At 36.8% G+C, this 19,181-nt stretch overlaps 1 pseudogene; it reads left to right on the top strand.

Annotated features, from left to right (window-relative positions):
- The window catches only part of LOC145790371 ((+)-neomenthol dehydrogenase-like), a 59,454-nt pseudogene extending 50,190 nt beyond the window's left edge, over positions 1–9,264 (top strand).
- Positions 9,265–19,181: the final 9,917 nt, after the last annotated feature.

The following is a 19,181-nucleotide window of genomic DNA, read 5'->3' on the forward strand; positions in this document are numbered from 1 at the left end:
TTGTTCCTGGATTGGTATGACCTAGACCAAGGTGTGACACATCTAGGCTGAGGTGTGGCACAGCTAAGTCAAGTGTTGTCCTTCCTAGCCGATATCATTGAGACCTTACTTGCCGATGTCTTGTTCTTAGCCGAGATCATTACCTGTCGGAGTGCCTATGCCATCTTGCTTGTTGAACACACTTTGTCATAGTCTTGTCTTTTCACTTAGTCACCTTTTTTAGTAGAACCAACCAACCGTTGCCACGTGTCCGAGTTGAGTGTTAAATCAGCCAGAAGAGAGAGGAATGCATGATTTTGTATCATATCTTGATCTTGTGGAGAGAGAAGTTATTAGAGGAGGAATAGATTTCCAAGCTTGATCCTTAGAGTTCAAACCGTTAGATTCATGTCTTGAGGTTAGAATCTTGACCTACTCTTGTTGTTCTTATTGTTCATCTAGCTGCATTGCATGATCGAGCACGATTTGTAAGCCATGCATCGATTCAAAGTTTGGTTTTAGAAAGAGAAAGTGGTACTCATGTGTTCTTGAAGAAAAAACCTTGTTTGATCCAAAAGTTTGCATTAAGATTCATGTTTTGTGTTTGTTTTCATAAAACCTTCGAGTATGGGTGCCCAGGTCCATGTTTTTGAATCCATAGCATGAAACCTCAGATTTTGTAATAACAAGTTATGCTATTTGCATTCATGTTTTTCATGATCATGTTCTTCAAAGAAAGGGAAACCCAGATTTTCCCGACTTCGTTTCCTTGAATGTGGCCATCGGGACCACACCTCAGCAAGGAGGTGTGGGACCTCGGCCAAGACCTGGTTGGTGCCCATTATGTTTTCCCGATATGAGGAACAGTGTTTTGTTTTGGTTCAACCTAGTTTTGAAGGAATACCGAGATCATTTGCATTCATGTAAAGCTTGTTTGATAGTGCATTCAATGGGATTTGTTATATGCTTGTAGGCCTCGGATCCTTGCTTGTAACCCCGACGTTTGAAGAACTATGTGAGTGGTATTTCTAATAAAGCTATGTTATAACGTTTTGATAAAGCTTTGCTTTTCCTTGTTTTGGAAAAGTATTTGTTAAGCATGAATGACTATCCATATTTTGTGTGTCAAGTATTAGCCTTTGTTTTGATACAACCTTTGAAAGTCCGTATGTGCTAGGGGACTATAAGCATTTGTAGCATAACCTTTCTTAATGCCATCCCTTGAAACTTGAAAGCCTCGAAAGACTCTGATTGATGAAGCTTGAAAGATTCATTAGATGAACTTGATTCATCCCATGTTGTGTTACAAGCTATGATTATGTATTGTTTGTTTAAAGATCTCGGATATCATGTATGCAAACCCTTTATTACTTGTACCATTCACTGAGTATCCAAGCTCACCCTCTTCATATATATGTAGGTGATGAGCAGGACGGCGGTGATGCCTAGATGTACCTTGTAACTTGTTTTGGATTCGCATTTTGTAGCATCTTGAAGATCATGCATCTTAGCTTGCATTTCATTGTATTTTGTATATGATGGCTCGAGAAGCCTTTTGGTCAAGATGTATTTTTGTACTTCATTTTATTGTACCCAAGTTGTAAGACCTTGATAAGATGTATGACATTCCGTTCGATCTATGCACAGCTCTTGTGGACTAATTAGATTTAAATTTATTGCTTCCGTACATGTTAGCCCCATATGTATACTCTGATTGTGTGTAAATCCTTGTAAGTTGGCCTTTGGTAATCTCGGATTACTGGCTACCATGGCACCATTCTACTAGGGGCGGAATGGGGTCGTGACATTCTCAATTTGATTAAAAAAATGACTCTCACTTGATTTAATTAACATTTGATGAAAAGATTGAAGATGATTTTTTAACATTTTTTCATCAAATTTAAACTTGATAAAAGAAAAAGTGAAGGATTGAAGATGCTCTTACAGTACACAGTTACTATGTTGATATCTTGGTATGATTCACAAGTTTTTTTTCAAAAACTAGTTGCGGTCGCCGTAATGGCTGTGGTGGAGTGGTTGCGGGTCAGGGTGTAAAGGTCGTACTGTAACAGTTGCGGTAATCGAAATAGTGAATTTTTTAATTCTTTGCACAATTTGAAAAAAACTTACCGATACGCATATATTTTCTTTCAAAGTCACATTTATTAGGGTTTAAAATAAATTTTGATCAATTTTTGTTAGTTTTTAAGTATGATCTAATATATTTCATATTTTAAAATCACTATAAAAGGAACTTTTCATATTTTATTTCAATAGTTAATGATTTTAAGAATAATTGATTTTAAATGTCTAAAAAATTATTTTTGACCAATACTTGAACTAACTAAATAAAAAATATTTACAATTATTAAATAAAATGATTATAAAAAAAATTGTGCTATAAACAAAAAATATTTTTGAGCTAGTGATTTTTTCTTTTAAAAGACATTTTTTAGACAACACTTTACAGCTAACTAAATAAAATTATTAACAATTAAGTATTAAATGAAATGATTATAAAAAAAAAATTTGTGCCATAAAGAAAAATTATTTTTCAACTAATGATTTTGTTTTTAAACACATTTTTTTAGACAACACTTCACAACTAACCAAATAAAATTATTTGCAATTAAGTATTAAATGAAATGATTATAAAAATCTATAACGTCCCTAAAATATAACAACAAAATCATCTCACAATATTTACCAATTAGCAATATATTTCAGAATATAATATCTTTACAGTTATATGATTCAGTTGTACAAAAGATGACACATGCAACTATACATTCATAAGCCTTAACTTTTAATCTATAGCATGTGTCATAAGCAAAAGACATGAATTAAGAGTTAAACAGATAAATGAATGCCTTAATGGCTATAACTTTCCAAGTCGATACTTGGTTACAACAAAAGTGAGTTTGAAACTCAATACAAATAAAGCCTTGGCTTGTACAAAAAATAATTACAGCAATAACAAAAGAAGTTCTTGGCTCCAAGTCCTTCCAAGTTACGACCTTGGCAGAGACTTATCATCAACACCTGAAAATGGTTTTCCACGTTGGGTGAGCCAAAGCCTAGTAGAGAAACTCTATCACAGTGTATGAATCTTAACAAAGTTATAAGGTGAATGTATATGCAATGCTCATGTCAAAACATTTTACATTTCTTTTCAAAAACCATGCAATGCCAAGTTTATATATCATAGTTCATGAAATCATTTGCTTTACAATAGAAAATAGGGTAGTAGATACAACACTAGGAATCTGTAGGATGTGTCTGCAAGTAGGTTATAAGCACTATCAATTGCCCTTTTAACTGGTACTAACCGGAAGGCTCGGCATCTATCCGTGCAGGTTTTTGGACTTTCACCAAGGACACACATGCCAACTTAATACCACAATTACACTTCCTACCCAAATTCACCAAGGTATTCATCCATTTTTTCTCAAAACAATAAGCATTTTCAATGTGTTAAATGTTACCATGGTCAATGCAAATAGATGAGAAATTAGTTTCAATTTCCCTAATTCTCATGCAATTTCTACAACAATCATAGTTATCCTCCACTGATAGCCCAAAAAAGATATCTCTAAACAAATAAATAATATCCAATAAATATATACTTTCCCACATTTCAAGATATGAGTGATAATTCATATCCAACTTAACCACCATCATCATCATCGTTCCAATTTTATAAAACCAACATCAATTCTATTTTCTCTTTGCAAAATCTAATATTCACAATTTTGGGCAAAATCCCCTTTCTTTAAAAGTCAACTCCAAGGATAAAAATCCACCATTTCATCACAACTCAACCACATTTACAAACCCATATCATATTCAAGAACCCATTTTGAAAACCCTTATTTTGATTTCAAACCAAAACCCTAGCTTTGTTCCAAAAATCCCCAATATCAAAATTTCTTTAGAAAGACAAATAACCAAGTTAAAAACCATACTAAAGTGAGGAGAAATCCCCACCTCAAAGACAATAACCAAGAAGAACAAGGGTTGAAACTCGACGAAGCCGAAAACAAATTTTGTTCCGATCAAATGGAAGCACTTGGTGTGCTCTGCTATTTTTCCCAAAGGACAATGATGTAGAAACCAAAGGATGATAGTGTATTTGAGGATTGAAAATGAGTTTTGGAGAAAGAGTGTCTAGATTTAGGGTTTTAAATGTTTAGAGAGAGAGAGAGAGATGAGAAAATGACTCAAAAATTGACTTTTCGGAACTGATATACGCTGAGACCACTCAAGCGACCAAAACACTGCTCGAGCGACTAAACACAAAAAAGAGATACTGCTTGAGCGAACAAAGTACCGCTCGATCGAAGAACACCAACTTCTCAGTACTTTTACAGTACTTTTGCATGTCTGCAAAAGTACTGAGAGTTCCAAAAGACCGCTCAAGCGCAAGAACGACCGCTTGAGCCAAGACTGCTCGAGCGGAAGAAATACCACTCGAGCGATGAATGCCATACTCCCGGTAGTTTTGCAGATCTGCAAAAGTACTGGAAGTTCTCAAAGTTCGCTCGAGCGAACAAACCAAAAACTAGGTAGTAACAGTTTTGAAAAACTAACTCCCAACCTGTTTCAAACACAACCAAGACACTCCAATAACCAATCTCAACAAAGAATAAGATGAAAGAAGACATGAACAACTAACAAGACAAGAAATTCGAGATTCAAAACAATGAACAAGTCGGGTTTAAACTAGAATCATTATAACCTAGTGATTTTTTTTTAAAGACATTTTTTAGACAACACATTATAGTAACAAAATAAAAAATATTTAAAATTAAATATTAAATGAAATAATTACAAAAATAAATATAATCACTATTTATATATATATATATATATATATATTATTTTACATGTTAATGTAATGAAATAAAAATTAAAAAATAAATTATAAAGAAAAAAAAATCCATACAAGGTTTTTTTCTTTGGGCTTGGACCACTTGAGAATTCGTTCTTTTAAGGTTTTTATGTGTGTGTGTGTGTGTGTGTGTGGAAAAGAAGCTATTCAGAATATTGTAATGGTGTCTAATGGACCGTTAAGGTACCGTAGCGGTAACACCAAAATGACCATTACACATGTGAATTTCAATTACCCCTCAAAAGTGAGTGTAATGGGTAGCGCTTACCACCGCAACCGTTACGTAACGGCTATAACCGTTACGTAACACCGCATTTTGAAACCTTCACAACCTAATTCCTAAATTTGTTTATTTATTTATTTTGTACTTTTTGTTAAATTATTTTATAACCGAGAAGAGGTAGTTGGTGTAATACTGCCACAACTACTTGAGGTGTATAGCAGAAAACCTCTCCCACTCTCTTGAATGGTAAGTGGTTGAACAGGATGGGCTGCCTCATTTTCTACAAGAGATCGGGGGTTAGGTTCTGCCAAACCTCCCTCAGGAGGTGAGTCTCAATTTGAGATCTAAGGGGATCCCCTCTTTAGATTCTTAAGAATGTACAGATTCACACTCTGAATCTAAATTACAGAATCGTAATTCTACAGGCAGCTCGCCTGATAGAGGTAGAATCAAATATATTATTTTATTTATTTCACCAGAAAATTGGTTATGGAATAAAAAAGTGTGATATGAAATACGAAATCAAATTTCCTTTTTACTTTTTTGTTGTGCAATCTCAATCAATACCTATAGCTTAACTGAATTGTAAATTTTTTATTTTGATAATGTTGAACACCCAGTTAGTCTTTTGTACTTTGATTTTCAGTGTTAAGTTGTTTTCATCTCTTTCCCCCCCCCCCTCCTAAATTTGAAATATGAAATTGATGCATTCAATTGATAGAATTGAAGTAGTATGATTGTATTATACAACAAGAAAAATGGTTGTGTTTCTCATCATCCATTGCATTCTTTGTGAAGATATGGAAGTGAACTATGAATTTACTTGTAATTACTATTTTGATAAACTTTGGCAATATCTAGTTACTCATTTGTACTCTTTTTTCCCTAAGTTGTATTCATCTTTGCCTTTTTTTTTTGAAAATATAGAACGAAATTGAAGCATTCATGGATTTGATGAGCATGTTTTTTTGTCTTGATACAAAGGAAGCGGTATGATTATATTATGCAACAAGAAAAATGTTTGCATTTCTCATCATTGATTTTGTGCTTGTTGAAGATATGGAAGTGAACTATGCATTTATTTATTTGTGAGAGTCATATGTATAGAGATAGCCTTCAATCCAAATTTAGATCTATGATCCATCTCTTTGAATGTTTTGGTGATTTTTTGTAAAGCAAATAAAGAAAATTCTCGAATTCTTGTAGGTGAACAATGCTGGGATTAGTGGAGTCGTGACAGATTGGGATGCTTTAAAGTTAGCAGATGCTGTTGATGTGAGTCTTAGTCATGACTCATTTCTTTCGCTCTTGAGTAAATTCAAATTGGTGTGATTCCAAAAATGCATACCACCTGAAGGCTACTTATCTTCGATATTTTATTTTTATTTTCTTGAAATGGTTAAAATCTATACTTAACCTTAAAATGTTTTTTGGAGATCATTATTAATATTGAAGGATCCTCATCACACTGATATGTTGATTTTAATTTTATCCGATGCCTTTCCAATCCCTATCACATTGATATTATAATTTTAAAAATATAGGACACGACACTTGGGTGATACGTGTTTATATATTTATTATGTCATATATAGAATATTTCATTTAAAGATAGATAAAAATATACAATATAACACAAATTTCTAAAGCTTAAAGCAAGATGGACTACTAAGTATGAATTTACATTGTTTTTCTTTTATTATGAGATCTTAAACTATTTTGTTAAATCTTGCAAAGTTTTTCATGTGTGTCTAAATGATGGATATGTGTGTCCTTCAAGTGTTAGAAGCGTTTCCGAGTCTAAATGTTTTTTTTTTTTAAAAAAGGAACATGCTTGAATGTGTGTTTGACACGTGTTAGAAGTATCTGATGACAGTTGGGAAGTGTCCAATGAGTGTCGATGTCTGACACATGTTGGACGTGGACACACCACCTTCTTAAAAGTGTGTGCTTTTTAGGTAATAAGTAATAGAAAACCACAAGGACTATTACTGGTTGATCTCAAAACTATGAGTTGACTGATGAATGTGGAGCAAAAAGAATGATTGGAGCACTCATTCCCCTCCTCCAACTCTCGGATTCACCAAGGATTGTAAATGTCTCTCTTCTAGCATAGGGAAGTTAAAAGTACAGAAGTAACACGATACTCCTTCATAAGTATAAAATTTTCACTTTGGTTATTGCAAACTTAAGTAGTCTTACTTGCTTACAAATTTTGCTTGAAATTTGCCTCTTGAATTCAAAGTAGAAGATTTAGCAGAAGATTTACTATCTCCTACCAAAGCAATTATCAATGTTGTATTTTTGTTAGACCAGGGCTGTTATGTCTATCCAATAATACACATGGTTGACGTCACTCAATGATCTATGGTGCCAGCTGAACCCCTTGAGAAACAAATATATATACATATTTGTTTCTTCAAAAATTTATAATACAATTGTCACCACTGGATAAACGAGTTTAAGCTTGATATATCTATATTGAAATTCCCAATGGCTTTTAAAAATGTCTTCTTTTGTTCTCCCAAATATTTTGACTTCCCGCCCTTTGGTTTTGGGCTCTAATTTTCTATGCAAAAATTGAGAATTGATGGGAACTGAAGCTTAGCATCTATGACAATTTTTCCTTCTCTTTTGCTTGCGAAGACTCACTTTTTATATGGTCTCATCACGCGATTGATAGGAGTTGAGCATAGTGGAGATTTGTTATCTAATAATAAAAGAGAAAAAAAATCTGTAACTTGATAATTGTTGTGATTTGTTCAAATTAAGAAAGCATTGTAACTTGTCCATGCAGAAGTTAGGATTTGTAGAATTTATGCTTCACAATGTCACCACCGAGTCACTGACAAAATTTTTTGAAGTCGCCACTGTGAAAACATCAAATATCTTTATGGTGATAAGGATGGTAAATTGTTTTAATCAACGTTGTGCATAATACAAGAAGGATGTGGCATTCATAGCCATATTTAGTTTTATGGAAAAGCCATGCATCTAGAAAAATCACTTCGAAAGTACCCAGAAAATAAAGTATATGGTGTAAATTCAACATAGGTGTGGTGTTGGCCACATTCTGGTGAAGCATGGACATAGACATGCGACAGATATGCCAACATGAAATTTTAAAAAAATGCATGAAACACCACGTGGAGAACATGCACAAAATATATAATTTTATGTATTTATTATATGTGACATATATGAATATATCATTAAAATATAATTTTAAAAAATATAACAAGACTAATTTTTGTAAATCAACATTATTTTTCTTTTATGTTTGTATCTTATAATTATATGTTCAAACTTATAATTAGTTTCATGTCTGTCTAAATGATGAACATGTGTGCACTCCAAGTGCTCGAAGAGTGTCTATGTTTATAAAAATTTAAAAAACATGACATGTTTAGATGAGTATCCGACATGTGTTAGTAAGTGTCCAACGAGTGTCAATGTCCGACATGAACACGACACAAACACATCACTTGTGTAGAAATGTCCATGCTTGATAGTTTGGAATGAATATGGTCCCTACATTTTATTTTTTGGGTACTTTTTGGGCTACTTCTCCGAAGTGTTTTGTTTAAAGAATGTGAACCAGGATCAACTTTCTCGTGGATGTGGAGGTTGTTTTCATATTTGCAAATTTATTGTTGCCAATTGTTGTTCACTTTAGTTTTTTTCTTTTTCTCTCTGTTTTTGTTTTTTTTTTTTTTTTTTGGTTTCAGAACATACCCGGTGAATGGGCTAAAGGAGTGTTGAATGATGCCAAAAGCTTTACAAAAGAGAGAATAGATGAGGTACTGAACGAGTTTCTAAAAGATTTCAAAGAAGGTTCGTTAGAATCCAAAGGCTGGCCTATGTTGTTGTCTGCCTATACATTGTCGAAAGCAGCCATGAACGCGTACACATGATTTTTGGCCAAATAGTATCCCACATTCCGCATCAATTGTGTCTGCCCCGATTATGTTAAAACAGATATAAACAATAACAACGACATACCAAGCACAGAACAAGGTGCTGAATGTCTTGTGAAGCTAGCCCTATTTCCTGATGAAGGACTTTCTGGCCTCTTTTGTTCGCAATGAATTGTCATCTTTTGAGTGAGAACTATTTATTTCAATATTGTAGATGAAGATGTAAGTATATATTTATATATATCCTATATGACTTTGTACTCAAAAAATTCTCATGTTATTTAAATAAGTAATATTATGAACAACTTGAGGCAATTAAACTATGGGTGATGTTATGATACACACCTTTCAAAAGGTATGTACTATTAGCATCTTGTTATGTATTTTGTTTTTTTTGGGTAAATATGTCATAAAATAAAACAAGAGAATTTACAAGATTCCAAGGGGCATACCCAAGGCCTATCACAGCTATACACGAGACCAACCTAGAATGTAACTACTACAAACTAACCTAAACCAAATAAAAATAAAAAAGATGATGGAGTCATACATCCTGTTCAAAATCCATGTTTGATCTAGAAATAGGGAGAATGAACAAGTAAAAAAACCCATACATCATGAATAAGTACAAAAATCCATACATCAAGACCCTTACATATAACAGAAAGCCATAAAAACTCCTCAAATATACCACTCCAAATCCTAGGCATTTGGGCATAGGCAGCATCATCACATACTTCACTAGCTGCAGCATCTCCCTTAATAGCACTTTGACCTGCCTCCAAAAAACTAGTATAAAGCATATCAGCCACAGTACAAGGCAGTCCACAAAAAATAAGGCATACAATGCAACAACCAATAGACTAGGCGGCCGCACATATGTAATCCCCAAAAACAATGACATTTCCCTACACAGCCCGTAGGAATAGGCATACAATTAGCTAATAATATCCATACATTATCTGTACAAAACCCAAAAAAGATAGTAGCTTATTACAGACCTGAAAATAAAGACAAAGGATTTTCCATTTTGAAGTTTTCCACTTGGACTGGCGTACCATTGTAACATGGTCCTTGTGTTCCCCTCATTCCCTATAGTAGCAAACTGGGCAGCACACAGCTTGCCCCCAACACAGATTAATGAAGCTTGGAAGAACCAAGAGCACATAAATAAAATATGTAAATAAACAATGCATAGAAGACTGTTCCATGCAAATGTCACAATATAGAGGGTCTAAATCACTCAACCCACAATAAATACACCACTCAACAAAGAAAAATAGTGCTAAGGCCTTAGGTAAGACCATGAGAGTGTTAATGATGTGAATATTGGTAAACCAGTAGCAAATCTCCCTACTTTTGATAGCTAGATCACTCACCCACAAAGGTAAATAACACTTAGCAATGATAGCAGGTGAATGACACAAAAACAATCCAAAACAACAAATAATTTAGAGTCTTCTTCACTCAACCTACATTCAAGGAATTCCCTATTTTTTGTACCAGCCATAAGTGCCTGCAGCAAATTAGCAAATTAGAGGATATATTTAGGGCTAGCTCACTCAACTAACATCTGACAACACTCCATTCAATATATATGTGCTCACTCAATTTCTTGCTGCCAACACTCAACCCATTTTTGGTGAACTCATAACTCTCAATAATGGGCTTCATCATTTTATACTTGCAAAACAGAGCCACATTAAATGAAACAGTCCAAACCATCTCCCTATAGAAGCTCACCACACTCAACCCTCAATATTTGCTCTCATTCACACAACCCACAGATGATAACACTCCCCCTCAATGTTAAGGATAGTTATAGGCGACCTCCACTCTTAAAGAAACCAGCTATCAGTCTGAGTCTGTTTGATATTAAGGGCAAGAGCCCTATATCTGACCATACTAATAATACCTTGCAGAATTACCTCTTCATATTTTCTCTCATTGCTAAAGATTCTATTGTTTCTCTCCATCCATATTTGGTACACAGTGCAACAGAAGCCAAGTCTCCTGATGATTATAGCTAGAGATTTTCCCTTGCATTCTCCAGGCACAACCTCAGTAAGACCCAACCAATTAGTGCTCTGCCAATTAGCTTTGCACTTGGTGAGCACAGTAACCCAAACCTTAGAGAAGAAAGGGCATTGGAAGAACAAGTGATCATGGTCCTTCCCATTTTCACCACACAAGGGACAGACATAGTTGGGGGTTAGGCCAAAGATAGCAAGCCTATCACCAGTGTTCAATCTCCCCATAATAGCTATCCAAAGAATGAAACCCACTCTACGTATAGAGTAAGGGCCCCACACCAGATTAGTCCACTAGATAGTGGGCCACTTTGATCTCCAAATATTCTAAACAGAACTAATGCTGAAGTTACCATCATTTGTAGGGAGCCAAATGGTGCTATCATTACACCCAAGAGATGGTTTAAGATCAGGAGGTGTATGGGCTACGATTTCCTTCACCTCCCAACATGAAGTATTGGGCCATTTCTAGCCTATTTTCCCACAACAGAAACCACCTTGGCTTGCCCATTTAAAGCAATGACATTCATGAGTCTATTACCATACCTAGACCATAAAGATCCAAAGGGATGCCAGTTATCATACCATAAAAAGGTCCCTTCACCATTGCCAATTGTAGCGCGCGCCTGTGGGCCTCACTACTACAGTTCGGACTCGATTTGTGTCACGGTTCTTAATCTGAACCAAAGAGTCCAAATCTGGCAAATCGTTTTGAGAAAACAGATTTTTAGAAAAAGAAGTGCCAAACATGGACTACTTTGCCAGATATAGAGTCGCCACCTAAATATTTTATTTTGGGGGAATTTAGGAAACCCTGACTCGGTGCCAAAGGCCACGTGTCCGTCATCACCAAAGTTGCCTCGGCTCGGGAACTTGGGTACAATTGGGGAAGGTCAGCTATGAACACCCCCTCTCGCCCGATCCGAAGATCGGCCTCTACTAACCGTGATATCCGTCTTTGAAAACGTTATGTGTTCTTGTTCCGGTTATTAGCCTAGAATTACTATGTTATGCGCACAGCAAACAAGTATAGGCTAGATTGCCTAATTTGGAAATAAGCATTGCATATCCGTTTGTTTTGGAAAAATGTTTTGGAATTTGCTACTCGCAAGTAGGCTAAAACACGGATTTCAATGAGCCATTCCAACTCAGACAATCCAACCTTCACCCACAGGCATTCAAGCAGTTATATCACATAAGCAGCTAGCCTCATGGTAATCATGTTATCATGGAAACACTCACACGCATGCGGTATGCTAAAGCAGAAATGCTTACCGAGTACTCCGAGCCAAAACAAAAAAAAACTAGTTAGTAATCATATGCATGATCCTAGTTCATGTTAAGATGACTAATGCAACACATGCAAGATGCGACTAAGATAGGCTCGGCTAATGCACAATGACATGCGAAATGCTACAACTATCACGTATTCAATTTGGAATTGAAATACAAATGCAGTTTAGAATGATGCGCCGAGCCTGGTGCATGCGAGACAAATGGATGAATGCACGCATGCATAGCATAAGGTATGCTAATTTAAATATGCCCTAGTCTACCATCATAAGCGGGTAAATAAAAGGGAAGAAAAATGTGGGGTTGGAAGACATACACACACTCACGCACACTTATTACATAATTTCCCTCACTCGGAGGGTCCAAATAAAATATTACAGTCCGAATAAATAATACATTAATTATTACAAAATCTCTAATTAATTAACAGAATGAATGCAAAAAGAAAGGTGGCCACAGCCCCCGCCTCGGGATGCGCGAATGATGCATGCTCGAACCCGTCTCGCTCGGAAAGTCCGTACCATACCATTGCCGCCTCTGTTTGCACTGCCCTGCTTCTCTGAAAATTGCCAAAGTTCTGGGACAGGTCCCATGAACACTTTGGAACACCATCGGCTGGAGGAAAGGTCCGCCGGCCATTGAAAATATCCGTCGGCTGCTGATGAAGTAATCGGCCATCCCCCAATGGCCGGTCGACACTCTATACTGCCGGTCGGCCCTCTATACTGCCGGTCGGCCAAAAATCCCTGCAGAATCTGGTTTTTGACAGCAATAAGGACAGACAGTGTATGGCATGGAATTTCAAGCAAGTGTATGCATGGCTACTCTCCCAATCATGTAACGGACTCAACGGAATATGGCCCTTGACCCTCGGGCTATCAATTGTGCATTTGATGCATGATAGCCTAAGGAGCCAAGGTTGCAATTCAATATAAAAATGCATGTAACACACAAATGAGGACCAAGATCCTATCATGCCAAAGTCAAGGGCCTTGGTCACCGAAGGTTGAGGTGCGTTTTGTCACTCGAAGTACAAACACCCCTCATCCTTCAAGTTTGGTTTGACACCCCAAACCAAACAATGTAATGCATGTATGCACTTGTGATTCAAGTTATGCAACATTAGGCTAAGATGCAAAACATGTCAAATATGATGCAACCTATCATGTTAAGTATCCAAAGTGCTAATCATATGAGACGCAAATGTAATGCAAATATGGACAAGTATGCCCTAAGGCTAGCATGGGACAACATGCAATGAGCCAAGTAAGCAATAAGCAAATGATAAGCATGCAATGGTGGACTTAAAACCATAAATGACAGACCTCAACCTTGCCATAAAGAGTGGCCGAAAATGTCCAAAAAAAAAAGTGGACAAACACCCAATGCAAACAAGCATGCCAATAGGCCCAAGGACTAAGGCACAGGGTGGAGTACTTTGCTACCACTAACAAGGCCACTCATGGCATGAACTAAGCAACAAAAAGAAGGTTTTTAACATGTGAAATGAGTCCCCGCAGCCCCATGATATGGCAGCCCAAATGCTTAAGCATGGTAGCATACATAATGACCACCCTTTAAGGCGCAAAACTACAACACTTCAAGGCAATGAATGAGACGCAAATGATAATGTAAGATCACATTGTATGGACTGAAACATGATATTAAATGATGCCGAATGATGATAACAAGCTTATGCTAAGCATGTTGGTGACCCATACAACCAAGGCTTACAAGCCAAAATGCAAAGCAACTATATCAGGCATGCCAAACATGACAAAATTAGTGGCCAACAGACTTTGAGCATGACAAAACATGGCCAAAGACTTCACAAGGTTAAGTCAAAACAAGAGGATATGCTAGACTAAACACATAACACACTTCTAGGCAAGATAGAGAATTACAAAGCAAGTATGAAATGCATGCTAAGGGCTAAAAAACCACCATTGGACAGAGATATAATACGACCTAAAACACCCAAAAAACTTCTGAAATGGGACCAAAAATAATCAAGCATGCATGTTGCCCTTTTAAGCCAAAACAAAGGTAAAAAAGGACCAAGGGGAGAGGGGTGTCCCTCCCCTACACAAGACTTCAAAATCACTCCATCACCACTAAAAATCCACTGGATTTCAGTGGTGAGGAGACCAACACAACAAAGTAAACAAAGCTTAAAGAAAAGGGCACCAAAATAGGCCAAAAGAGGCCTAAGGGGGGGAGTTCGACCCCCAATGCCAAAACACCCTTAATGAAAGATGTTAAGCACAAAAATACAAGACTTTTTCATGTTGAACACAAAGCCTAAATCAGCATGCAAGACAGGTAGAAAACTAGTGCAATATTGGGGAAACTAAAGCAAGTGTCTCACCCTTGAAAAAGCCTTGAAGAACAGATGATCCAGCCACTCTCTACTGATCAAAATCAGTCCAAAACCTCAACAAACAACCCTCAATGCCTCTCAATCTCGGAGCAAGGTGTAATGATGTGTGTTTTAGTGCAAAAGTAAGGTCAAAATGCACTTTTAGGCTTCCAAACACACCCTAAGGATGAGAGAGAGGGAGATATATAGAGAGAGAGAGTGATATATCAGATGTATAGATATAGAAGCTCTGGTTTTTTGGTTTAAAAGCTCCAACCCTTGACAAAGGAAGAGGGTGAGTGCTTATATAGGCAAAGGGCCAAGACTTAAGCTTCTCAAGGAAGCTAAAGGAAAGGGGCAAAGGGTGCAAAGGAGTCTTGGCTTCTTGGAGAAGCTAAAACAGCTGGCCAAGCTTCCCCAAGAAGCTTGGCCAAAGGGTTCAAGCTTCTAGAAGGAAAGGGGGTTCAAAGGTTCACACCAGCCAAAAACCGCACGGGGAGGAGTGATGGTGCATTCCAGCTGGCACAGTTGGCATGCACCATGCCTCAAAGGTGCAAAGGAGTCACACCGGCCAGCAAAAGGGGTCGCCGGCAAAATAAAGTGCCGGCCGGCCAAATATAGTGCCGACCGGGCATTTATTTTAGGAAATCATGGCCGGTGGCACCCCTAAACAGCCAGTGATGCTAGGGGAAGGCTGGTGGAATGTGGGGATGGCCAACAAGCCATTCCTCGCCCTTCAAGGCAAAAACACAAGTGTTTGGTGCCAAAACCAAACACGGAACAGCCGAGTTCGGAGATCTTGAGGCAAGGCGCGTAGCCGAGACCTCCGGAAACTCCAAACGAACACAAACATGGATAATCACCGGGTGTTCAAATGGTGACGTCCAAGTCTTGAGGACGGTCAAAAATGGGGTGTCTACACCAATCTTTCACTAAATTAAGTGAAACAAGGACTCTCTTAAGGACAAAATTTTCCTCCAAATCCAAGAAGGGTCACAAGGTGTTTAACTTCCAAGAAGCTGTGGCCTTTTAACAAATAGGATTTAATCCACTGACACCACATGCATTGTTCCCACCAGCCACAAGAAACCAGATATATTTAAACACAGCAGCTCTATTCCATATCTCCATGGATTTGAAGCTTGAGCGCCCTTCATTCTTAGGTGCATAAACTCTATCCCAAGCAACCTTAGCCCCAGCTTTCTTAAGTTCTAGACCAGACCAAAAGAAAGATCTACAAAGAGCTTCAATCTCCTTAATGACTTTTTTTTGGGAAGGATGAATAAGGAAGACCAGTAAACTTGCATGGAGAAAAGAATTGTACTGATCAGCTGGGCCCTCCTAGCAGAAGACAAAGATTTATTACTCCAAGATTTGATCTTATTAGTGATCCTAGTGACTAGACTATTGCAATCAATGGCTCTGAGTCTAGTGGTAATAAGAGGAACACCCAAGTATCTCACAGGTAGTTGACCCTCCTGAATATGAGTAATCCCCAAGATATCATTCCTAAGAGAGTGATCACAACCAAAGAAAAAGATATGACTCTTGTGAGGGTTTGGAGCTAACCTAGATAAGGTTTGAAACTCCACAAAGCCATCCTTAATAAGCTTAATAGATGGAATATGCCCCCATATAGAAAACGATGAGGTCATCAGCAAAACAAAGATTTACAATCTTGTTTTTCCCACATCTCCAATGGAATTTGAATTGAGGATCCTGGGATTTCTCATTTAGGATTCTAGGAAGTACTTCCATAACAATGACAAAGAGATAGGGGGACATAGGGTCACCCTGCCTCAACCCCCTAGCCCCTTGGAAATACCCATGAAGATTACCATTAGTGCAAATAGAGAAAATAGCAGAAGAGACACAAGCTTGAATCCAATTGATCATTCTAGAAGGAAAGGACATAGCTTTTAGCACATCAAAGAGGAAATCCCACCTAACATTGTGATAAGCTTTCATAAGATCAACTTTCATAGCACACTTAGGAGAGGGGGAATTTTTATGATACCCCCCCATAAGCTCCTAAGAAAGGAAAATATTATCAGCAATTCTTCTCCCTTAGACAAAGGCAGATTGGATAGGATCAATGACACTAGGAACCACACCTTTGATTCTATTGGCAATAATTTTAGCAATGCACTTGTAGATGGTATTACAATAGGATATGGGTCTATAGTCCCCCACTTTGGTAGGATTGGGAACTTTAGGCACCAATGCAATTGTGGTACTATTAATCTCCTTAAAAAGCTTACCAGAATGAAAGAAGAATTTAATAGCAAGGGTAACTTCAGAACCAACAACATCCCAAGCATTCTGAAAAAAAAACTAGTAGAGTACCCATTAGGTCCAAGAGCTTTGTTAGGATTAAGGGATTTTAATACATCTATTATCTTCTCAACAGTCACATCTTTGGCCAAAGAATTAATCTGATCACCAGTGAATCTCTTGTTAATTAAGGAATTAACTCTCTTAAACCCAGAATAAACGTCCTCATGAGGAGATTCAAACAAGTTGGAAAAGTTAGTGACAAAAGCAGAATGAATGTCAGGAGGAATAGTGAGCCTAACCCCATTATCAAGAGCAACCCCACTGATTCAGCCTCTGTTCTGTTATTCCTCACAGACCTAAAGAAGAAACTACTATTCCTATCTCGCAAGCTAAGCCATCGGATCCTAGATTTTTGGTGAGCTAAACTCTCTTCAGCTTTACACAGATCAATATACTTCTTGCAAAGAGTGTTTTTAGTGGCTTAAAGATCAAGGTTCATAGGGTCCTTATCAAGTTTGATTTGGGCACTCTCTAAATCAGATTTAGCACATCGGACCCTAAAGGATAGGTCACTAAATATGAAGCACGAGTACTTCAGAAATGTTGCATTACAAATACCAGGTGCGGGTACGCGTACCGGTAAGGCTGCATGCATACTGGGTATGCCAAAAATGCACCGGTTACGTTTTATACGGTTAGTATAGTAATGGGTATGCCATGGGTACGTTTTTGGGTACTCTGGGGTAAAAAATGAGATTTTTTATAAATTAAAGGGTACCGGAGCAATTTTTTGTGTCTATTTTAAAAAATTATAAAAATCTGGGGTTCTTTTGTAATAAATAAAACATGAAACCAAATAAAATTAGGGTTTTATTATTCTATATCATTCGGTCATCTCATCTCCTTCCAGTTCTCCTTCAGAAATACTCCAAGACTAAAGAACTTCGAAGGTGCTAGGGTTCCATGTCTATTCGATCATCTCCTTCCAGAAATACACCCAATAGAGTCTGAAGAACACTTCGAAAGTGCGATTGAAAGGTTTAATCAAAGGTGTTGCTGATTGATTCTCTCATTCAAAGGTGCAATTGAAGAGGTAAGTTCATCTTCGATTCTTTCCCATCTTCTTCTTTGATTCTTCATCTCCTTTCTTTCATTTTTTTTGTCCAGATTTTTGTGCTATTTCTTCACAGCAAATGATCGATTCTTCTCTTCTCTTTGATTTTCTCTTTCTTTGATCCTTCTTCTTCTTCTTCTTCATTTTTCTTGAAGATTTTTTTTTCTTATATATGTCCAGATTTTTGAACTAAGATCTGTCCAGATTTCTTGAACTAAGATATGTCCTGATTTTTTTCCCCTGATATATATCATATGTATGCAATATGATACTTGTCACTAGAATATGCATTTTATTCAATATATGCAATATATTAGATCTGTCCTAATTGTTATTTAAATATTTGATGAGCAAAAAGAACGATTTTAAAAATAAATTATGATCACAGATTCACAGTGCATAACATGTCAAAGTGAGATTTCACAAATATTATTTTTAATGCTTAATGGTTTTAAATTATAGGAAAATGAGTTCATCAAGCAGTTTAGGTTCATTTGCAAGTGCTTCTTCTACTCCTTCCATTGATCAATCTGGAGATAGAAATGCCCCTCTTTGGGGCTATGTTACAAAATTAGTCAAAAGGGGGGAAGGAGGAAGTGGTAATACAAAATTTAAGTGTAATTTTTGTAACATTGAGTACCAAGGGTCATATTCTACAGTTAGAGCCCATTTGTTGCTACTTACTGGCCATGGATTGAATTGGCATTGTTTTTCCTTTGGTGTTGGCATTGTTGAATTGAAATATGTCAATATTTGTCTTTTAGTTTTGTAGTTATCTTTTTAGTTTTGATATTTAATTTTAATTTGTAGGTTGGATCCTTTAACAATAATTATAAAAATAAAAAATAAAAAAAAATATTGACCTACCGCAGCCGTACCTGTATCATACTTTTTTTGAGTTTTGCCGTAGTAGCGTACCCGCACTCGTGCATTCATCGATGCTTCCTAGGTCACTAAACTCCCGCTTATTCAAATCTCTCAACAGAGGTTTCAGGGACCTAAGCTTACAGCAGATTCTGAACATGGAGGACCCTTTACATGTTTGCACCAAACATCTCTAACAACAGGAATGAACTCCTTATGGTCAGCCCAAAAGTT

This window comes from Camellia sinensis, chromosome 5 (genome assembly GCF_055761805.1).
Source record: "Camellia sinensis isolate YWXY chromosome 5, ASM5576180v1, whole genome shotgun sequence".
Classification (NCBI taxonomy): Eukaryota; Viridiplantae; Streptophyta; class Magnoliopsida; order Ericales; family Theaceae; genus Camellia; species Camellia sinensis.